Source organism: Acipenser ruthenus, chromosome 14, assembly GCF_902713425.1.
Source record: "Acipenser ruthenus chromosome 14, fAciRut3.2 maternal haplotype, whole genome shotgun sequence".
NCBI lineage: Eukaryota > Metazoa > Chordata > Actinopteri > Acipenseriformes > Acipenseridae > Acipenser > Acipenser ruthenus.
The window spans coordinates 3,586,624-3,605,184 of record NC_081202.1 but is presented as its reverse complement, the minus strand read 5'-3'; positions in this window follow the sequence as shown (position 1 = coordinate 3,605,184).

Below are 18,561 nucleotides of genomic sequence, written 5' to 3'. Positions count from 1 at the left end.
GTGCATGTTCATTGTCATCATTAAAACACATGTTAATGACTTATAGCAAACACTGACACAAGTACCGTCTGTACCGCTAAGCGCATAGGTGTCATGTTGTTTTAGTTTTGTTGTACTCTAATACTTTACAGTTTAAACCTTTTGTTTGTTTGTTAATATTGCATTAGTTTCTTTATTACAGATCACTGTCTTCGGAGATGCTTATTAATAGCTTGTGTTAAGACTACATTTGAGTTTTACAGTTCCGAAAGTGTGTTCAAATACGGTATCTAGCACCTTTGCTTTTCACAGGAACAGTATATAAATAACTCATTCACATGTGCCTCCAGGCGCTTACCTTTCCAGTCCATATATAATATACAGTAAGTCTGCATTATGAACGTGTCTTTCTTTTTACCCTGATGACAATTACAAGTATATGTAGACAGTAAGAAGTCTGGACCCCTGCATCTACAGTATATGGATCTCTCCCAGGTGCCGGTGAGAGAGGATTGAACTACATATCTGCCAAACACTCTGGCAGATTTCCATATCAAGAAAATGAAACTGACTTTCAATTCATTAAAGTGTGGATCTTACCAGATGGTCAATGGGCTATTTGAAGGAATGTCTCACTCACAAGAGCATCACAATATACTGTAGTGTGGAGCAGGACAAGAGCCTGGAGGACTCCCTCCGCACTGCTGCTGTCTGATTAAGCAATGAACCAGCAGCATGGTTTGGTGACCCATTCCATACACCCAGCACTCTCTCTCACAGCTTCCACCCTGGGATTAGTCTCGTTACTCTTCTCCAAAAAGTTATTGTTAATTAACAGTTCCTGTTTTTTTCTCTTTCAGACCTGTTTACATTTTGGATTGTACACGCTATATAAGGATGAATAGAAATCTTGATCTTTCTTATATGTGGCAGACAGCCCATTATATATGTTTTCTTTCACCTATCATCAGCACACACAGTGAAAATGGTTTGGATTACTGAGGTGTGAAGTACCTTGTGACAAAGGTGTGAATGGTCCTGGGAAAGCAGGTGTGATCTTGCTGCTCGATGTAGACTGCTAGCTTTGTGTCTGGCAACCAGAGTCCTGTACACCTGTTGTCAAAATCACTTTAATCCAGTTTCTGTTTTTGCTGCCCTGTGTATCCTCCAAGTTAAAAGCAGAATGTTGTCCAATTAGACACTTGGGTCTCATGTTCAGCCCTGGGACAAGTGGTAGCAAGCTACACAACCCCAAAGCCCAAGTCTAAAGAGTAAATGATAGGAGACTGGGGCAGCTTGAAAGCTGAACTGGCTTTAACTTTATCTTTTTATTCCTGTAGAATTTTCTCAAAGTTTACAAAGGTTGTTGACATTTCGCATTGCATTTGGGTATAATCTTTCAAACAGTTTTTTTTTTATTTATTTTTATTTTACAAATGATTTACCTACATATGAAAATATGATTAATATACTGTGTGATTATGAGGATCATCTGTTTGCACTGGTTGTGTGTTAGTTTTACAGAGGTGTCATGGTAAACCCTCATTGCAGTCATACTGAGCACTGACCTCTTCCATTGATTTTTTACTTTTTTATGGTGTTTGCAATCATTCCAGTGGTTCTGTTTTCTGTTGCTTCCATATTGAGTTTGTATCATTTTTCTCTAACTCTGCCTTTACCTGGCTTTCAGCTGCTTTGAGCCTGTCTGGGGAATCCTAAATGCTGACTGAACAGCCCTCACAATTCCAATCAAATCAGACTTTTCAACTCTGCCAACCCCCACCTCCCCCTCCCCTCTCCCTTTGACATATATATGTCTGAGGAGTGTGTGACCGATGGGGTTTGGTGGTTTACAGTAAAGCTTGAACAAAAATAAAGTCTGTGTTCTAAAGCTTGACATACTTATTTTAAAATGGGTGTTATAAGACTTATGAGTGACTCACATCAGCGGTTTATTTTTAGAATGTCTGCTTTCCTAAATTAAACTGCTCAAAAATGTGCTACACTGTAGGTTGTATTTATCTAAAGAGTGCTGGTAATCTTATTAAAACCAAATACATCTGTTTGTCAATTCCTTAGGCACGCACCCAATGATGTCTCCCTGCTCTTTTCCAGCATGACCTTATAATGAGCTGCATCCATTAAATAACTGTGGCAGTGAAGAAACTGGAGACCGATGCATCTGTAAAAGGCTGTGCACTTGAGATGCACTTATCTTTAGGAGTTTATGTCTAAGTTTCATTCTTTCACTTTTGTAACACTGCCATGATGAAACCTGGTCTCTTTTTCTCTCTCATCCTGATGCAACGAAGCTGGTCCATGCCCATGTGATTACTCAGATAAGTTATTGTAGTTACCTTCTTCTCGTGGGTGTTTCAGTACGCAGCGTCAATGAAAATCATTAACCCCGCCCCTGGCCCTGCAGTAGCCAAATTCAGACTTGTTGTGAGGCAAGAGTTCAGACCTCTGCATGAAAACTGAAGATAAATGCTGTGAAATACTGCATGCAGAAGGGCCTGCTGCTTTAGTGAAGTGGTGGCCTGCTGTGGTTATATTTGTTTGTTGAGTGGATGTAATATGTATGCTTACATCTCCACTCTCCATTTCCTTAAGCTGTTTTCAGATGTGATATCCTTGAACTGTATGGTCTCTCATTCCTGGTTGTACAGTGGACTGTCTTCAGCGTGGACCCTGGTAGTCCAGACTGATGTATAATCCGAACAACACTATATAATTAAAAGCAGGCTGATAGCAGGAATAGAAAGACAGAACCAATCAATGCTCTAATTATATGATAAGTGTTGATGGGCACAGAACAGAACAGTGTGTTCCAAATGCACAGCAACACCTGAGACTTGTCTGCACTGAGCGCTTGGGTTTGTGCGTGAAGGAGCTGCCATTTTTTCTAGTGCTCTGTGTTCAGTGGCTAAGTAGATGTACCTTTTGAATAGTTTTCAGTGTTAAAGGTTTCTGTGGACTCTTTTTATTAAAAAAAAACAAAAAAAAACTAAATCTTCTCTTACGGAGACGCTTGCAGTTCATCTCTTTTTTTGTCTTCGATTAAAATTAAATTTTAAAAAATGCTTTGTGATAAAAAAACAAACAAAAGCTTTTCCCTCATTTTCAAAGCTGCCATGGGAGAGAAGAAAAATGATTTCCTGCCTAAAAAAAGTTCTTTTTTAATAATATATAGTATACACTGATATTAAAAGTAAAAGGGTTTGTATGTGAAGAACTGTACTATACGCATAACCTAACCTTACATTAAGTGTCTCAGATAGTAGTAGTAAATACATGTGTACTTACACATAATGACAATGTTATTATGCACAGTTACAATGTACTTAACATGTACATCTTTTTGCACAATATATATAAGTACACAATTGTATCAGAAAAGTGTTAGGCTTGGGGTTAAGTTTAGAGTTAGGGATAGGGTTAAGGATAGGGTTAGGATTAGGGTTATAGCATGCAATAATTGATTGACATGTACATTGTAACTATGCATAATAACATTGTAATTATGTGTAAGTACACATTATTTACTAAGTAACTACTATGTAAACAGAAATTAGAGACACAATGTAAAGTATTATGGTCCTTAAATGATATCCATTCCAAGCCAGCTATCAGTAACAGTGCACATTATTTATTCCACTACTCTCCTTCATTGTCTATTTTTATGATGTTAACAGTGGTGGATCGTAATGTCACTGCTCTCATTCACTGCATTGTTATTGTATGCAGTTAAGGGTGTAGAAATCACCACTTGGGGAAAACCCCACCTGACTTATTACAGAGATTATTACAGAGCTAAAGAGTGTGGTGTTTACATCTGTCATCGTTTAGATCTCTAAAATAGACACCAGTAACGTTCACTGCTGGCCCGAGGTGGAAAAGGCTGACGGAGGAGAAAAATACATTGAATTTTGATACACAAAGTGAATTTTAACGACAGGAGCAATGTATTAGTTAAGATAATTCTGACATTTCAAACCCATGCCAGGTTCCTCTCTCAGTGTCCTCCAGTTTACCAGCGGTTGATTAAACAAATTAGAAAACTCTTATCAGCCCTCCTTCCTCGTGTCATTCCTGAACCTTTAGTTCAAAAGTGCTAGAGATTTGCATGTTGGCAATTGTCAGTAACTGAAAGCACTTGTTCCCCTTCTCCTACGCACGCACATACACACACTAATTATTATTATTATTATTTATTTCTTAGCTGACACCCTTATCCAGGACGACTTACAATTATTACAAGTTGTCACATTATTTTTACATACAATTACCCATTTATACAGTTGGATTTTTACTGGAGCAATCTAGGTAAAGTACCTTGCTCAAGGGAACAGCAGCAGTGTCCCCCCACCTGGGATTGAACCCACAACCCTCCGGTCAAGAGTCCAGAGCCCTAACCACTACTCCACACTGCTGATAACACAGACAAGTGGTAATCGCTTCATATACTACATTACTGAAGCCAGTATGTGTGGTTCTTGATGCTGTGGTGTCTCCTGGTAGTGTTTCAGTTTGCCATGCTGGGGTTTGTGACTGCTAGAATTAAAAGATTTCCCCCCTCAGCCTTGTCTGACACCCACCAGGTGTTATTACCAGCAGGTCATAGCCGGCATTTGCATAATAAGAGCTGGGACCAGACAATAGAAGGTAACAATAGCCAAGCCAATCAGGAGACTAAAGGCATTTAGCAGAAAAAGGGAGGTGTGCTGAGTGAAGCACTGCAATTGTTTTGGTAGTGTTTTAATTCAAGGACAAAAACATCAACTGTTATGGCTGGGAATGTACTTAGCTCTAGCATCTAAAACCATTAGAATAGTTCAGAGCATGGCTTATATTGTATTGAGCTAGCCCAGCTATATAGTGACCCCTGGGATTTCATATCTGCAATAAGTAACCTACCTGACCAGCCGTGCAGTCTCACACTGGATACACAAAATAATAAAGTCTTTTTTAAACCTACATTTCCATTAATCCTTTTGCAATTAGTCAAGTATATACAGTATATATATATTTAAAATGTGTCTTGTTTTAAGGTGCTTGCCGTAAACATACAGTATGCATGCCTGCCTGCCATAGACATATGTAATGTTGTCTAGATAAGCAAAGTGTCTTTTATATTAGTAAGCAGCAGCGCCCTCTAGTGCACAACCGTGTATTGCCAGAAAAACAAAAGGAGACAGGAGTCAAAGTGGCAGATCTAACGTCTATAAAGAAACTGTTGCTGATCATCACATATGTCTATGACAGCCAACTGGAACTGACCTGTCTAGTCTAAACTTTAATAAATAATCAATCGCATGCGTTTCTTGGCTGAACACAGATGATCAGGAAGTAGAGTTAGTTCTCTTCTTTTTCATCTGGCTTCGTACAGTTTTTCGACTCTGAATATCAAAAGTGTCTTCCGACAGTCCGAAACTCTTATCCCAAACGTTGTTTCCATCATAAAATGAAACACTTTTCTGTGGTTTTCTGACAGGTGGAATGGGTGCAATTTACATAAAAATGGCGGAATAACTATTCAGTATTTAAATGAGAAACCTACATGTTGATGCAAATTACAGTTTTTATGTCATTTCAGGATTTCAGTGGACAGAAAGGTAGTAAAGGAGATACAGAGAAAGAAGAGAAGATACATTTACTAGAACACAATAATAAAGCAAGCACATCAGGACAAAGAGAACAAACGTAAAGTTAGAGAGTGAATTTTAATGTAGCCTCATTTTCTAAATGTGTAATGTATTCAATTACAGTTTCAATTAGGATAGTTTATGCCAAAATGAAAAATAAATATAGAAATAAATAAATAAATGTCAAAATAAATATATAGACATTTATTTATTTCTACATGTGTTTATTTATTCATTTATGTATTTGTTTATTTATTTATTTTTCATTTTGGCATAGCAGCTTATCCCTTTCGTCCTCTAAAATCGCAGCAATCTCTAGCAGCACATTGGGCTCCATCCTCTAAAATCGCAGCAATCTCTAGCAGCACATTGGGCTCCATCCTCTAGAATTGCAGCAATCTCTAGCAGCACATTGGGCTCCATCCTCTAAAATCGCAGCAATCTCTAGCAGCACATTGGGCTCCATCCTCTAGAATCGCAGCAATCTCTAGCAGCACATTGGGCTCCATCCTCTAGAATCGCAGCAATCTCTAGCAGCACATTGGGCTCCATCCTCTAAAATCGCAGCAATCTCTAGCAGCACATTGGGCTCCATCCTCTAAAATCGCAGCAATCTCTAGCAGCACATTGGGCTCCATCCTCTAAAATCGCAGCAATCTCTAGCAGCACATTGGGCCCCATCCTCTAAAATCGCAGCAATCTCTAGCAGCACATTGGGCTCCATCCTCTAAAATCGCAGCAATCTCTAGCAGCACATTGGGCTCCATCCTCTAAAATCGCAGCAATCTCTAGCAGCACATTGGGCTCCATCCTCTAAAATCGCAGCAATCTCTAGCAACACATTGGGCTCCATCGGTATAGTAGTCAGAGTCACTGCACCCACATCAGACCCTTTGTATTTCAAATGGAGCCTGTTTGAAATAGGTTCCCATCTCCATTAGGACTCTTTGAAACAGGAACCACTTTAGACGAAAAATACTAAATCCGACCATATCAACCCTTTGCTTTTTGCATGGGGTGTATGTTAATTAGGTACCCACTTAATTTGCATAACATTCCTTATACTGTTGGAATTGGGGTTTTGCGACTGTTCTCATCCTTCCTAGCCATTTTAGATTTTTGCTCGGAACATGAAAAACAGTCAGAGAGTTAACGCTAGCCCCCCAGAAAAGCCCTCAGCTACGGTCGGAAAGGCTTTGATATTCAGGGCCTCTGATTCGTAGGATGCCTGTCAGTCTGACACAGAGTCCACTGGGTGGGATGGATATCGCACGTACCGATATGCGCTTCACATCTTCAGAATGAGCATCAGCTTTGCGGTGGATTGCTGTTGCAATCTGTTTACTTGCCTGTCACCCCTGGAGGCTGGGAGTTCAATCCAATTTAGGACAGCAGTGTATATCACAACCCCAGTGCACAGGTCAGCACAGTTCAGCACTACAGATATACACTGTAACAACAAAGACATGCTTGAGTGTTTAACTGCAGCGTGTTAGCTCCAGATAGAAAGATAGATAGATGGATGTTTTAGATATTATATTTGATCATTATTATTAGTATTATTTATTTTTGCAGACACAGTGTGGGCCATGCCATGGTCTGTGGGTTCACTTCGCTTACCCAAGCCTCGGGACTGATCATGCTGATTCCCTGTGAAGAAAGGGGGTGAGTTAAAAAGGAAGATGAAAGACTTACATGTTTGAAAGGTGGGCCCACGACAGCAACATGAACGACAACAGCAGCATGTCAAAACAAGAGACACTCTCATTGTTGCCTGCGTGCACAGCAATACAGCCTATAGACATTATTTATTGTCTAATCATAGCCTGTGTCATTATTCAAAGAGCTCTCTTCATCTTCATTCCAGTTATTATGGTACAAACAAACTGAAGAGTCAATCTGACGGCTGCAGATACTGTTCACTGTAATTCAATTAAACAGCAACGTGTATCATTCAGTGGATTTTTATCAGGATTTCATCCGACCCCTTGGCTTTCTGAAAGATTCTTCACCACCTGTCACAGCTTGTGCAGTACTAGCCTATTGCACAAGACTGGGGGATGTCTTTTGCCACTCTTCAGAGCAGATCAGTTTCAAATGATCAATACCTGAAGACTCATTTTTTCATCAGCTAGATCCAGCAATGCTCAGCTGTGTTCACACTTGACATGGGCCACGAACCTTGAGGTTTCTACCCCAGTGTTTAACCGTTTTAGAAATAGAAATCTATCTATTGCTTACTACTCTGGAATAATATTGATATAAATAGAGGGTTGTCAAACACTGTACTGGTAGATCTCTGGCTAATTTTAAGGCAATTGGAAAGGTGTCCTTTGAGAAAAACACCATTGGGATGCTATTACATCACCAGTATATTGTAGCGTGCCAGGGGGACTTGGGCAGAAATAACTCAGGCAGTTCAGGTTCATTGGCTGACTCACAGATTTGTTCGACAGCGCGCAGTACTGTAGCTCCCAACCTGAGCTGTGCTGACAGTAAGCTGTGAGTTACTGTAGGACAAATTCTTGGCTAAATCTCTTTCCTCTCTTTGAATGTTCTCTCCGATTCTAAATCTAAATTGCAAGTATTTGTTCCCTATTCACCATTTCAGGAAGTTCTTAAATGGAGCTGGCAACTAGGATTCTACTGAAGTAAAATGAAATACTGGAGAAACAGGGGGAATTCATGCAATGATATTTGAAGATGCCTCCTGTAACAGGGAGAGACTGGGTGTGAACTGGGGACCCCGCGCACCGCAAGCAAGCGTCTTAACCACAATTCAATCGAGCGGGACTCATTTGCATCCGTAGCGGTAGTGTATCACACAACAGTGCCTGTTACACGACCCTTTAAATAAAGGTTGAAATAAGCACTTGTGTGGAAACCATATCAAGTTTTTGTTTAGGTGACCTTGAATTATATTATTTAGTTTTCTATTTTTTTCTATACTTGTAAAATGTGGTTTATTATATTTTACAAAAATGAATTAACAGGAACTAAAACCTAGAATAAACCCCTTGAAAGTATACCCTTTACAGCTTAGTATATCTATCTATCTATCTATCTATCTGTCTATCTATAGATAAATAGATAGATAGATAGATAGATAGATAGATAGATAGATAGATAGATAGATAGATACTGTGTGTATATTTCTGTGACAGTTTGTAACTCAACCTAACAGTCTCATAGTTTATGACGTCACATAAACCCTAGATGGAATTATTTTCCAGTAACTCACTGAAGCCCATCTGTTATTCTATAGTATATATATATATATATATATATATATATATATATATATATATATATATATATATATATATATTGGGCCCTGTTCACAGTGTTTTATAGTGTGTTTTATGAATAGAATAAAGTTGAATATTCATTGAACAGTTCTGGACTGGTATTTTAAAAAGTAAATACAAGTCAAAAATACAGTACTGTGCAACAGTTTTAGGCAGGTGTGAAAAAATGCTGTAAAGTAAGAATGCTTTCAAAAATAGACATGTTAATAGATTATATTTATCAATTAACTAAATGCAAAGTGAGTGAACAGAAGAAAAATCTAAATCAAATCCATATTTGGTGTGACCACCCTTTGCCTTCAAAACAGCATCAATTCTTCTAGGTACACTTGCACAAAGTCAGGGATTTTGTAGGCATATAGTCAGCTGTATGATTAAACAATTATACCAAACAGGTGCTAATGATCATCAATTCAATATGTAGGTTGAAACACAATCATTAACTGAAACAGAAACAGCTGTGCAGAAGGAATAAAACTGGGTGAGGAACAGCCAAACTCAGCTAACAAGGTGAGGTTGCTGAAGACAGTTTACTGTCAAAAGTCATACACCATGGCAAGACTGAGCACAGCAACAAGACACAAGGTAGTTATACTGCATCAGCAAGGTCTCTCCCAGGCAGAAATTTCAAGGCAGACAGGGGTTTCCAGATGTGCTGTCCAAGCTCTTTTGAAGAAGCACAAAGAAACGGGCAACGTTGAGGACCGTAGACACAGTGGTCGGCCAAGGAAACTTACTGCAGCAGATGAAAGACACATCATGCTTACTTCCCTTCGCAATCGGAAGATGTCCAGCAGTGCCATCAGCTCAGAATTGGCAGAAAACAGTGGGACCCTGGTACACCCATCTACTGTCCGGAGAAGTCTGGTCAGAAGTGGCCTTCATGGAAGACTTGCGGCCAAAAAGCCATACCTCCGACGTGGAAACAAGGCCAAGCGACTCAACTATGCACGAAAACACAGGAACTGCGGTGCAGAAAAATGGCAGCAGGTGCTCTGGACTGATGAGTCAAAATTTGAAATATTTGGCTGTAGCAGAAGGCAGTTTGTTCGCCGAAGGGCTGGACAGCGGTACACGAATGAGTGTCTGCAGGCAACAGTGAAGCATGGTGGGGGTTCCTTGCAAGTTTGGGGCTGCATTTCTGCAAATGGAGTTGGGGATTTGGTCAGAATTAATGGTCTCCTCAATGCTGAGAAGTACAGGCAGATACTTATCCATCATGCAATACCATCAGGGAGGCATCTGATTGGCCCCAAATTTATTCTGCAGCATGACAACAACCCCAAACATACAGCGAAAGTCATTAAGAACTATCCTGGAAGTGATGGTATGGCCCCCACAGAGCCCTGATCTCAACATCATCGAGTCTGTCTGGGATTACATGAAGAGAGAGAAGCAACTGAGGCTGCCTAAATCCACAGAAGAACTGTGGTTAGTTCTCCAAGATGTTTGAGCCAACCTACCTGCCGAGTTCCTTCAAAAACTGTGTGCAAGTGTACCTAGAAGAATTGATGCTGTTTTGAAGGCAAAGGGTGGTCACACCAAATATTGATTTGATGTAGATTTTACTTCTGTTCACTCACTTTGCATTTTGTTAATTGATAAATATAAACTATTAACATGTCTATTTTTGAAAGCATTCTTACTTTACAGCATTTTTTCACACCTGCCTAAAACTTTTGCACAGTACTGTACCTAATCTATAAAAACAGCCCTGGAAAAAAACATTTCTTAAATGAGTTAAAGCCTTTTCAACACAGGCCCATTGCCTGAATCTCAAGCTCTCTTTTTTTCATGGCATAGCATGGTCATTCCACTGCCAAGAAAGACCAACTTTTTATGAGCAGTTAGCAGATTGCAAGGTCGTATTAACCACACTGTTGAGAGAGAACTCATGATTACAAATGGCTGTTATTCCTGGCAGGGAGAGCTGTCGTGTGATACTAATAGTAATAATGCACTACATGTTAATGATACTGGAAAATTATATTTGATATTGGGCACTTTCAGAATGACTGATATAATAAATCATTGTTTGATTCACATAGGAATCTCAGTTTAGACTGCACCCCCCACACCCCACCCCCCATTCCAGCTGCTGTTTATCGTTTTGTCATTCAGCTGAAATGAGTTTGCCTTTTTAATGCCTGTTTGAACTAATGCACCCATGGGAGGGATGGTGAAGTGTGGTCGGGGATGCCACAGGCAATTCAAGCAGTGGGGTGCTCAACCATCCCCAGGTACTGTAACGCTTTACTTATATCAGTCAAACTCATTCACTTTTACACTCCTCATCGCTGAATAAAAGGCAGGACTAATTTGCATTTAATGTACTGAGCCATCTGTAAGTGCCCTGCTCAATCCTCTGCAATAAAGCACCAGGTTTTATTATCATTTTTACATATATTTTGCTGCAGGGATTAATCGTGTTATTAGCAGAACCTTTTAAGGGTAATTAGCTGTACCAGATGCACCCTATGTACATCCCTGTGCAGGCTCCTCACTGTATTTTTCTTTCCGCAGTATTTGATTCTATGTTAATAAATCTGCCAGCCTCCTGGTATAAATGTGATTAAATGCATTTAGAAACTTCTAAATTTGGACATGCTATCCCAGTTTGCATGTGCAGCAATGTCTCATGGTATTCTGAGGGGGAGTTACACAGCATGCTCTTTGTATAATGGATATTCTGGGCTTCAGTCGAAGATGGCTGGTTAATTAATTGTCTCGGTCGCTAAGCTAAAACTCAAAATAGCATTTCTTTAGAAAGAAGGAAGCAGATAAGACTTTGCACACACCGTGGGATTCTAAAAATATAAAGTGGAGGCGGTCTGGTGGGAGCTGAGGACTACCTTTGCTGAAGGAAATACAGATTCCACACCATCCAGCTCCTATGGCGACACATATTCACATGTTTCAGATCGTCGAGGATGCTTAGAATAGGCTTATACTGTGTAATGAAAAAGACTGGATAATCTAGAGTCGTGTTAAGCCAGTTTGATATTATTTATACATATATAAAAATGTGTGCATGCTTGTGTGTGTGTGTGCATGCGTGGGTGTTGTGTGTGTGTTTGTGTGCGTGTGTGCGTCACAGTGTGTGAGTGTGCATGCGTGCTTGTGTGTCTATCTGACCTTAAGTATGGCAACCCAGGACACCTGTCTCAAGAAGCTCATTATAATCAACTTTCCTGATGAAGGCATACAGTTGATATTCATGTTTTTAAATAAAGAAACACAAATGTTCTGGGAGAGAAGTATCTATAAGAAGCTTGTATATATACACCTGCAGTGTGGTGACGTGAGTGCTAGGGAGTGCTCTCTAACACGCTATACACAGCTGCAAAAACAAAACACAGTGTCAACTTTTAAATAAGCAAATAAAAAGAACTTTGAGCACCTGCCCTGGGTAAATAACCCACCCAAGCCATTCTTCACATAACACAGCCGCTGACATCAACAATGCCGTGTCCTTTGTGGTTACTGCACGCTAAAACACAGGCTTTGAAACAATTACACAACAAAAGGGAGTGCCAGCAGTGTTATTTTTGGTTACTTTCCTTTACAGCTCAGTATATCTCCGGCCCTGGGCAGCGCAAGCTAGCCAGGACAGGGCAGAGTGACAGGCAGTTAGACAGAGTCAGCATCTGAGCAGTGTCAGCAGCTGTGTAAGAGAGAAAGGCTTAGTGTCTTATCAAAGTTAACCAAATACACTGCTTCACATTTAGCACAGAGAGAAAAAGGGCATAAATGGAAGCTGAGTAAAGGTAAGTTTAGAACAGAAGGTAGGAAGCACGTTTTTTCCACAGAGAGTTACAAATGCATTGAATAGCCTGCCAGGTGAAGTAGCAGACTCTGTAACAGAATAGATTATGTGCTTTTAAATTAGTCCTCCCCTCCCAGTAGGGGAGAATAGTGTGCTAAAACTTTTCTTATGTTCATTGTGCCCCCAATATAATTTCCTTTAAGTCATACAGCAAAATCAATAAAGCTAGCTCCAGGTATTCCCTCTCATTCCCTCTCTTCAGTTCTCTCATTTTTCGTTGGGGTTAGCTAGCCTGGTGTAATAACTGGCTTTATTTTAATAAAGTTTCTTTTTATAGCAGTGTTTCAGGTCTGCGTCACTGTTGTTGCCCACAGTTGTTTATCTGGGAGAAAAACAAGCAGGATGAAAAAGACTTGCAGGATCAACAGATACAGAACCCTGCTGTAATGCATGCCCTCTCCAGTGATATCCCAGCAGATACAGAACCCTGCTGTAATGCATGCTGACCCACACCTCCTGCCCTCTCCAGTGATATCCCAGCAGATACAGAACCCTGCTGTAATGCATGCTGACCCACACCTCCTGCCCTCTCCAGTGATATCCCAGCAGATACAGAACCCTGCTGTAATGCATGCTGGCCCACACCTCCTGCCCTCTCCAGTGATATCCCAGCAGATACAGAACCCTGCATCTACTGTAGGCTAATAGTTTTAGAGGAAGCCTCTGTATTTAGCATTAGTGTTAACAAGAAGCCCTGCTCATAAAGCTAATATAACAGCCATTATCTGTACACCAGTTAAAATAATGAGAAGGTAACCATGTGATTCATATTTTTCCAGATCCGCTGACAATTGCATTTGAATTTCACAGCCGCGTGGTCTGACCAGTGAAGCTTTTAATTGGTGTCTTATTTTTATTCTTCCTGGTATTTTGCTGTGACTGTCCATCGCCAGCTTGCTGTGCCCTTTGCCTCTCTTTGACTCCGTTGTCCATTTTAGCAATACAAAGTTTAATATTGCTATAGTCAAACCCTTATTTTACACTGGTTATATATAACAGGCAGTGTGATACATTGCCATTACGGATCCTGTCCCTACACGGCGAGATGAGATGACGTTAAAAGTCCTATAACCATGAATGCAGTCGAGGTCGGCTCTTTTGCGTTGTGGTTTAGACGCTCGCTTGCAGTGCGCGAGGTCAGCGGTTCATGCTCCGCCTCTTCCCTGTTACACATCCATGGTGTTATAGCAGCCCCATACTCGGAAGATCAGTATTGACTGTACTAATACCTTTATTACACAATGCTTTCTAAATGCAGTAAGTTAATCAGTTGTGTGTAGGGTGTTGAAAGAGATCTCCTCTTCTGTAGTTTGGGCTCTGAATTAGAAGATTGTACTCAGAACCTCCCATTAACCCTTTCAGTCCTGAGTTATTAACTGAATTAGAAGATTGACTCCTCATATCGGATTTACAATTGAGTGGCATGGCATGGCTTTGTGCATTATTTACTCCATGCCTAATAAGGTACATTGTTAGGATGATGAATACAACTGCATTCAAGCCCTCAGGTGTCTCAGCATCCCTGTTATCATTTGGATGAGAACAAGCATAGCCACAGAGCGTCTCAGGAAAGCTCTTCACATGATTGTATCACTGAGACTCACAGCTGTGTTCGGAGCCTCTAGGGCACACTTAGGGCAGAAGGAAGGAGACACTTCTTCACACAGAGAGTGGTGAGGGCATGGAATGGGTCATCTAGTCATGTTGTTGAAGGAGACACTTCTTCACACAGAGAGTGGTGAGGGCATGGAATGGGTCACCTAGTCATGAGAAGGAGACATTTCTTCACACAGAGAGTGGTGAGGGCATGGAATGGGTCACCTAGTCATGTTGTTGACGCTGATGACCCAACCCCAGGATTTGAGATAAATCAGCGACAAGGAACTGGACAAGCTTAGATGGGCTGAACGGCTTCCTCATAGTAAGGCTTCCTCATAGTAAGTTTTGTCATGTTCTTTATCAATGAGATCCATTTTCAGACTGCCTGCAAAGGTGCTGCCCAGTACCAGTAGTGGCAGTAGTTTTTATAATGTGGACTGCTCCAGAGTTGAATGGGTACAGCATTAGCCCACGATACCACCTCATCCCTTTGTTGTGTGTTTCTGTGTGCCTGCTTTCTTCAAATTCCTTTTCCTGGAACAGCCTGAAAGGCAGATGAAAACAAGCTGAACAAGCCGAGAGTCCTCCTTGTTGTGTGCACGGCAATTCCAGAAAAACCTTCCCAGCCTATTTGAATGTGATTTGCAATGCATGAAGGGATTCTTTAGAAAATAATGTCTGGAACGGATGCAATGCTAAAAACACACAAGTGGTGCTGCAATATCTCTATTAAAATTAATTGTCATAGAGCTGCACTTCGTTTCTCAGAATGTCAGTTTAACTGCGCTTTTGACCTTTTTCCAGTACTGGTATTGCAGTCATTCTGAGTGGTTGCAGCAATACTGAGTTGAGTTTGTGTTTTATTTTTTTTTACCTGACATTGAGCTGTTTTGAGCTTGTTTAGTGAATCCTAAATGCCGGGATTCATTCCATTCAAACCCTGTGATAATCCTGTGACCTTTCAACTCTCTGACTATCAGTACAGAGTCAGGTAGATTTAGAGAAAGATTACAGCAATTCAATACTGGAGGAGCACCAGTACCACTCAAATAACAAGGGACACTTGAAGCTACTGACTCATGCCACAGTCCTCCACATAACATATTCAATGATCCATTGGAGATGGCTTCTGAAAGGCGGTCCTGGGTTTGCATGCAAGTTAAAGAGGCAAGATAACACCATTCATAAACGTTGATCTCGTCTGATTAGAGATGAAGTATTAAAGGGGGGGGGGGGGGGGGTTGTATTCTTGCAGGGAAGGTGCGGAGGGGCGCAAAGTGCTCCAGACCACAGAATTATAACACAATGCAACACAATGCAACACATTGATTAAAAGTCTTTATGTGTCATTTGGAAAAGAAAAATGCTTTAAGACTAACAATATATATTTTTTTCCCATTGTTATTTTTTTCTAATAATCACTATTCCTTAGCCACTGGCCTGGCTTTAGTGTAAATCCTAACCTACATGTAACTCCCAGCATTGTCCAGCAGGCTATAGCGCTCAATCCTAAGAGAACCTGTGTGTGATCTGCTCATCAGTGAGTAACCCAATTACAGAAAGCTTGTGAACACACACCCTCAGCCGAGCAAAATGAGGCCCAATGAATGGCCAGGAAAACGCCCAAGATACGGGGACCAGTGCGACTAAGTAACTGTAAAACTAGCCCAGAAAAACCTTGGAATACTGTGGAATACTTTCCCCTTACCTTTGATTCATGCACTCCAGAAAGCCAGGTAAGACTGGGATCTTTCAGCTCTGTGGGGGTCTTGCTCTATAATGTATAAGCCACTAGGTATGAGCCATTAGTAGAATCTACGGCTGTGCAGAAACTCGTACTCATACTCATAATTGCCCTGAGAAGTTTAAGGCCTCGGTACAGCAGTACAGCAGTAAAAATGCCTGCTCCCCGTTGATAGGCACATTTGCTTCCAATCGGCTTTTAAAACACTAAGTGCGGAAGTTAATTGCCATTGATTGGTACTCAGTTGTAAAGGTGAGGGAAGGACAGCTGATCTTGTTTTGAAATCATCACATAAACGAATGGATTTATTTAGACCTCCTGATAAATACATCTTAAAGGCAATTACGGGTACTGTACACCCCTAATTGAATGGTGCCACAGCGGATACAAATCCACTGTGCTGCCATTGCTGAGAATGCTGTGGTCTACTGCTGCTTCTCTTTAGAGTTACACATGCCACACTTTTCTGTAGGGCAAATTCCTCTCGTGGAGTGCTTTGAAAAATGATTGAAATTGAATTTGTTGGTCAGATTATGGTTAGTACGGTATATTGCATAAGAAAATTATAACACATTTCCCTTTGTGATGCACAGAGGAGTTTCTGAGCAGGGGGTTTGCTTTTCTCTTCCTGTGCAGTGTACAGTTCCATGGTTCCTCTGATCAGCTGTGCTGGGGTGCTGATTCAGCGACCTTCCTTTTTCCATCACCCTCCCTCGCAGTGACGCCACGCTAATAGTCACAACCAGATTCCCGGAAGGCAGATTCCTGATGCTCCCTTTATAGAGGAGAAGGAAACGGTAGTCAGGTTTTAAAAAAGAAATCAATTTTCCACCTGCCTTTTTGGCTGCCTTTCCCACAGCAGGGACACTATTAATGGCTAACCCAGCCGCCACATTTAGAGCTGCACGCTAACTCAACCTTTCAAACAAATCATTTGATTTTTGGCAGCTATTTGGGGCACGGCTAGAGGGACGATAAAACCATCCAGCTGTCCAGCGAGTTGCTCTTTTATTCTCGGTACAGCACTTTCTTAAGTCTGTATACTCTTACCTCCACTGACGCAGTACCCTAATGCAAAAAACTTTGTGAAGCACTGAAGATACTAGTTGTAGCTTCAGATTGCTACATTTTCCTAATATTTAATTTCTTACCTGTTGAATATCTTATTATGGCTGCCCTGCATGACTGCCCAGTGTTGCTTCTGCTTGTATGATTATTTGACATGCTTGTTAACTATTCCAGCAACAATGTGCTCTAAAATGATTTTCTGAAGTTAGGTGGGGAAGTATATTAGTGTTGCACAGGCTTTTTTGCACAATGCTTTTCCTTTGGGCTTCATGCCTTACTACCTCATTTCAATGTTGACTGTTGAAAAAATAACTCATAAATCAATGAAAAATAAAATAATATAGTGTAACATTTTGACAGTAAGTGCAGTCCTCTCTTTACCACATTTGCTGTAGTAAAGCTTCCTTTCTTGCACTTTGACAGAAGAGAGTATTCACTGTCACCTCTTTTTGACCTCCATCCTACCAGACCCAACCCTGACCTCTACCTTCAATGTTGGTGCTGTCATGAAATGTCCCTTTGAGGGTATAGGTCACACCCAAAATTCTAATATTTGGTTCTTATGACATATGTAAAGTAATAAATAGTCCTTGGGATTAGGAATTGGATTGCATCTCTGGGTTGTGAAGCATTTTTGTCCAATGAGAAATTCCCACCGGGGCTCTTTGTTCCATGTGACACGGTGGAATGGGGTCGAGACAGGGTCACCAGGCATTGTTCTGAGCTGTATCAATGAGAGATGGGAGTGAGTAGCTGCAGAAACGTGCCTACAGGACTCTCCTGGGTGCTCGGAACTGAGATTCTTTATGACACTTTCCTTCAATGTGTCTCCCCTGCCCCCAGAGTGCAGCTGGCAGATTTATCTTCTGGAGGCGTTGTGGAGGCCACCCCAGGGTTTTCAATGTTCATTGGTGGCTCCGCCTCAGATGGATCCACAGTGATGCTTTGACAGCTATACCCGACCAGTGTCCTGAGGCTGTGACGCACTCTTCTGAATGGCAATGGACAAGGACAAGTTCTTTACTCCAAATTATCATTGGCACCCAATAAAGTTACCAGCTCAGAAATAAAACACCCAGACATTAAGTTTAATGACTTGTGGGCAGCTGGTGATGCTTCTTATTAGTTTTAGAATTTAAATTTGGAGTAAAAGGTTCCACTCGCTTTCCGTCTTGGCTTTGACACCTGCTGGACACTCTGCCCATTACTGCGCCTTTATTTTGTATATCTAGCTAGGTCACTTGGGCACATTACATCAGCAATATATGCTAGTCTTAGCCACCTGCTGGATAATAAAGATATTACGTGTGTGTTATTTAAAAGGATATCAAAAGCATTTTGTAGTTTTTATAGAAGAAGAGCATATGGGTTCACTGAACCCTACAAACCTCC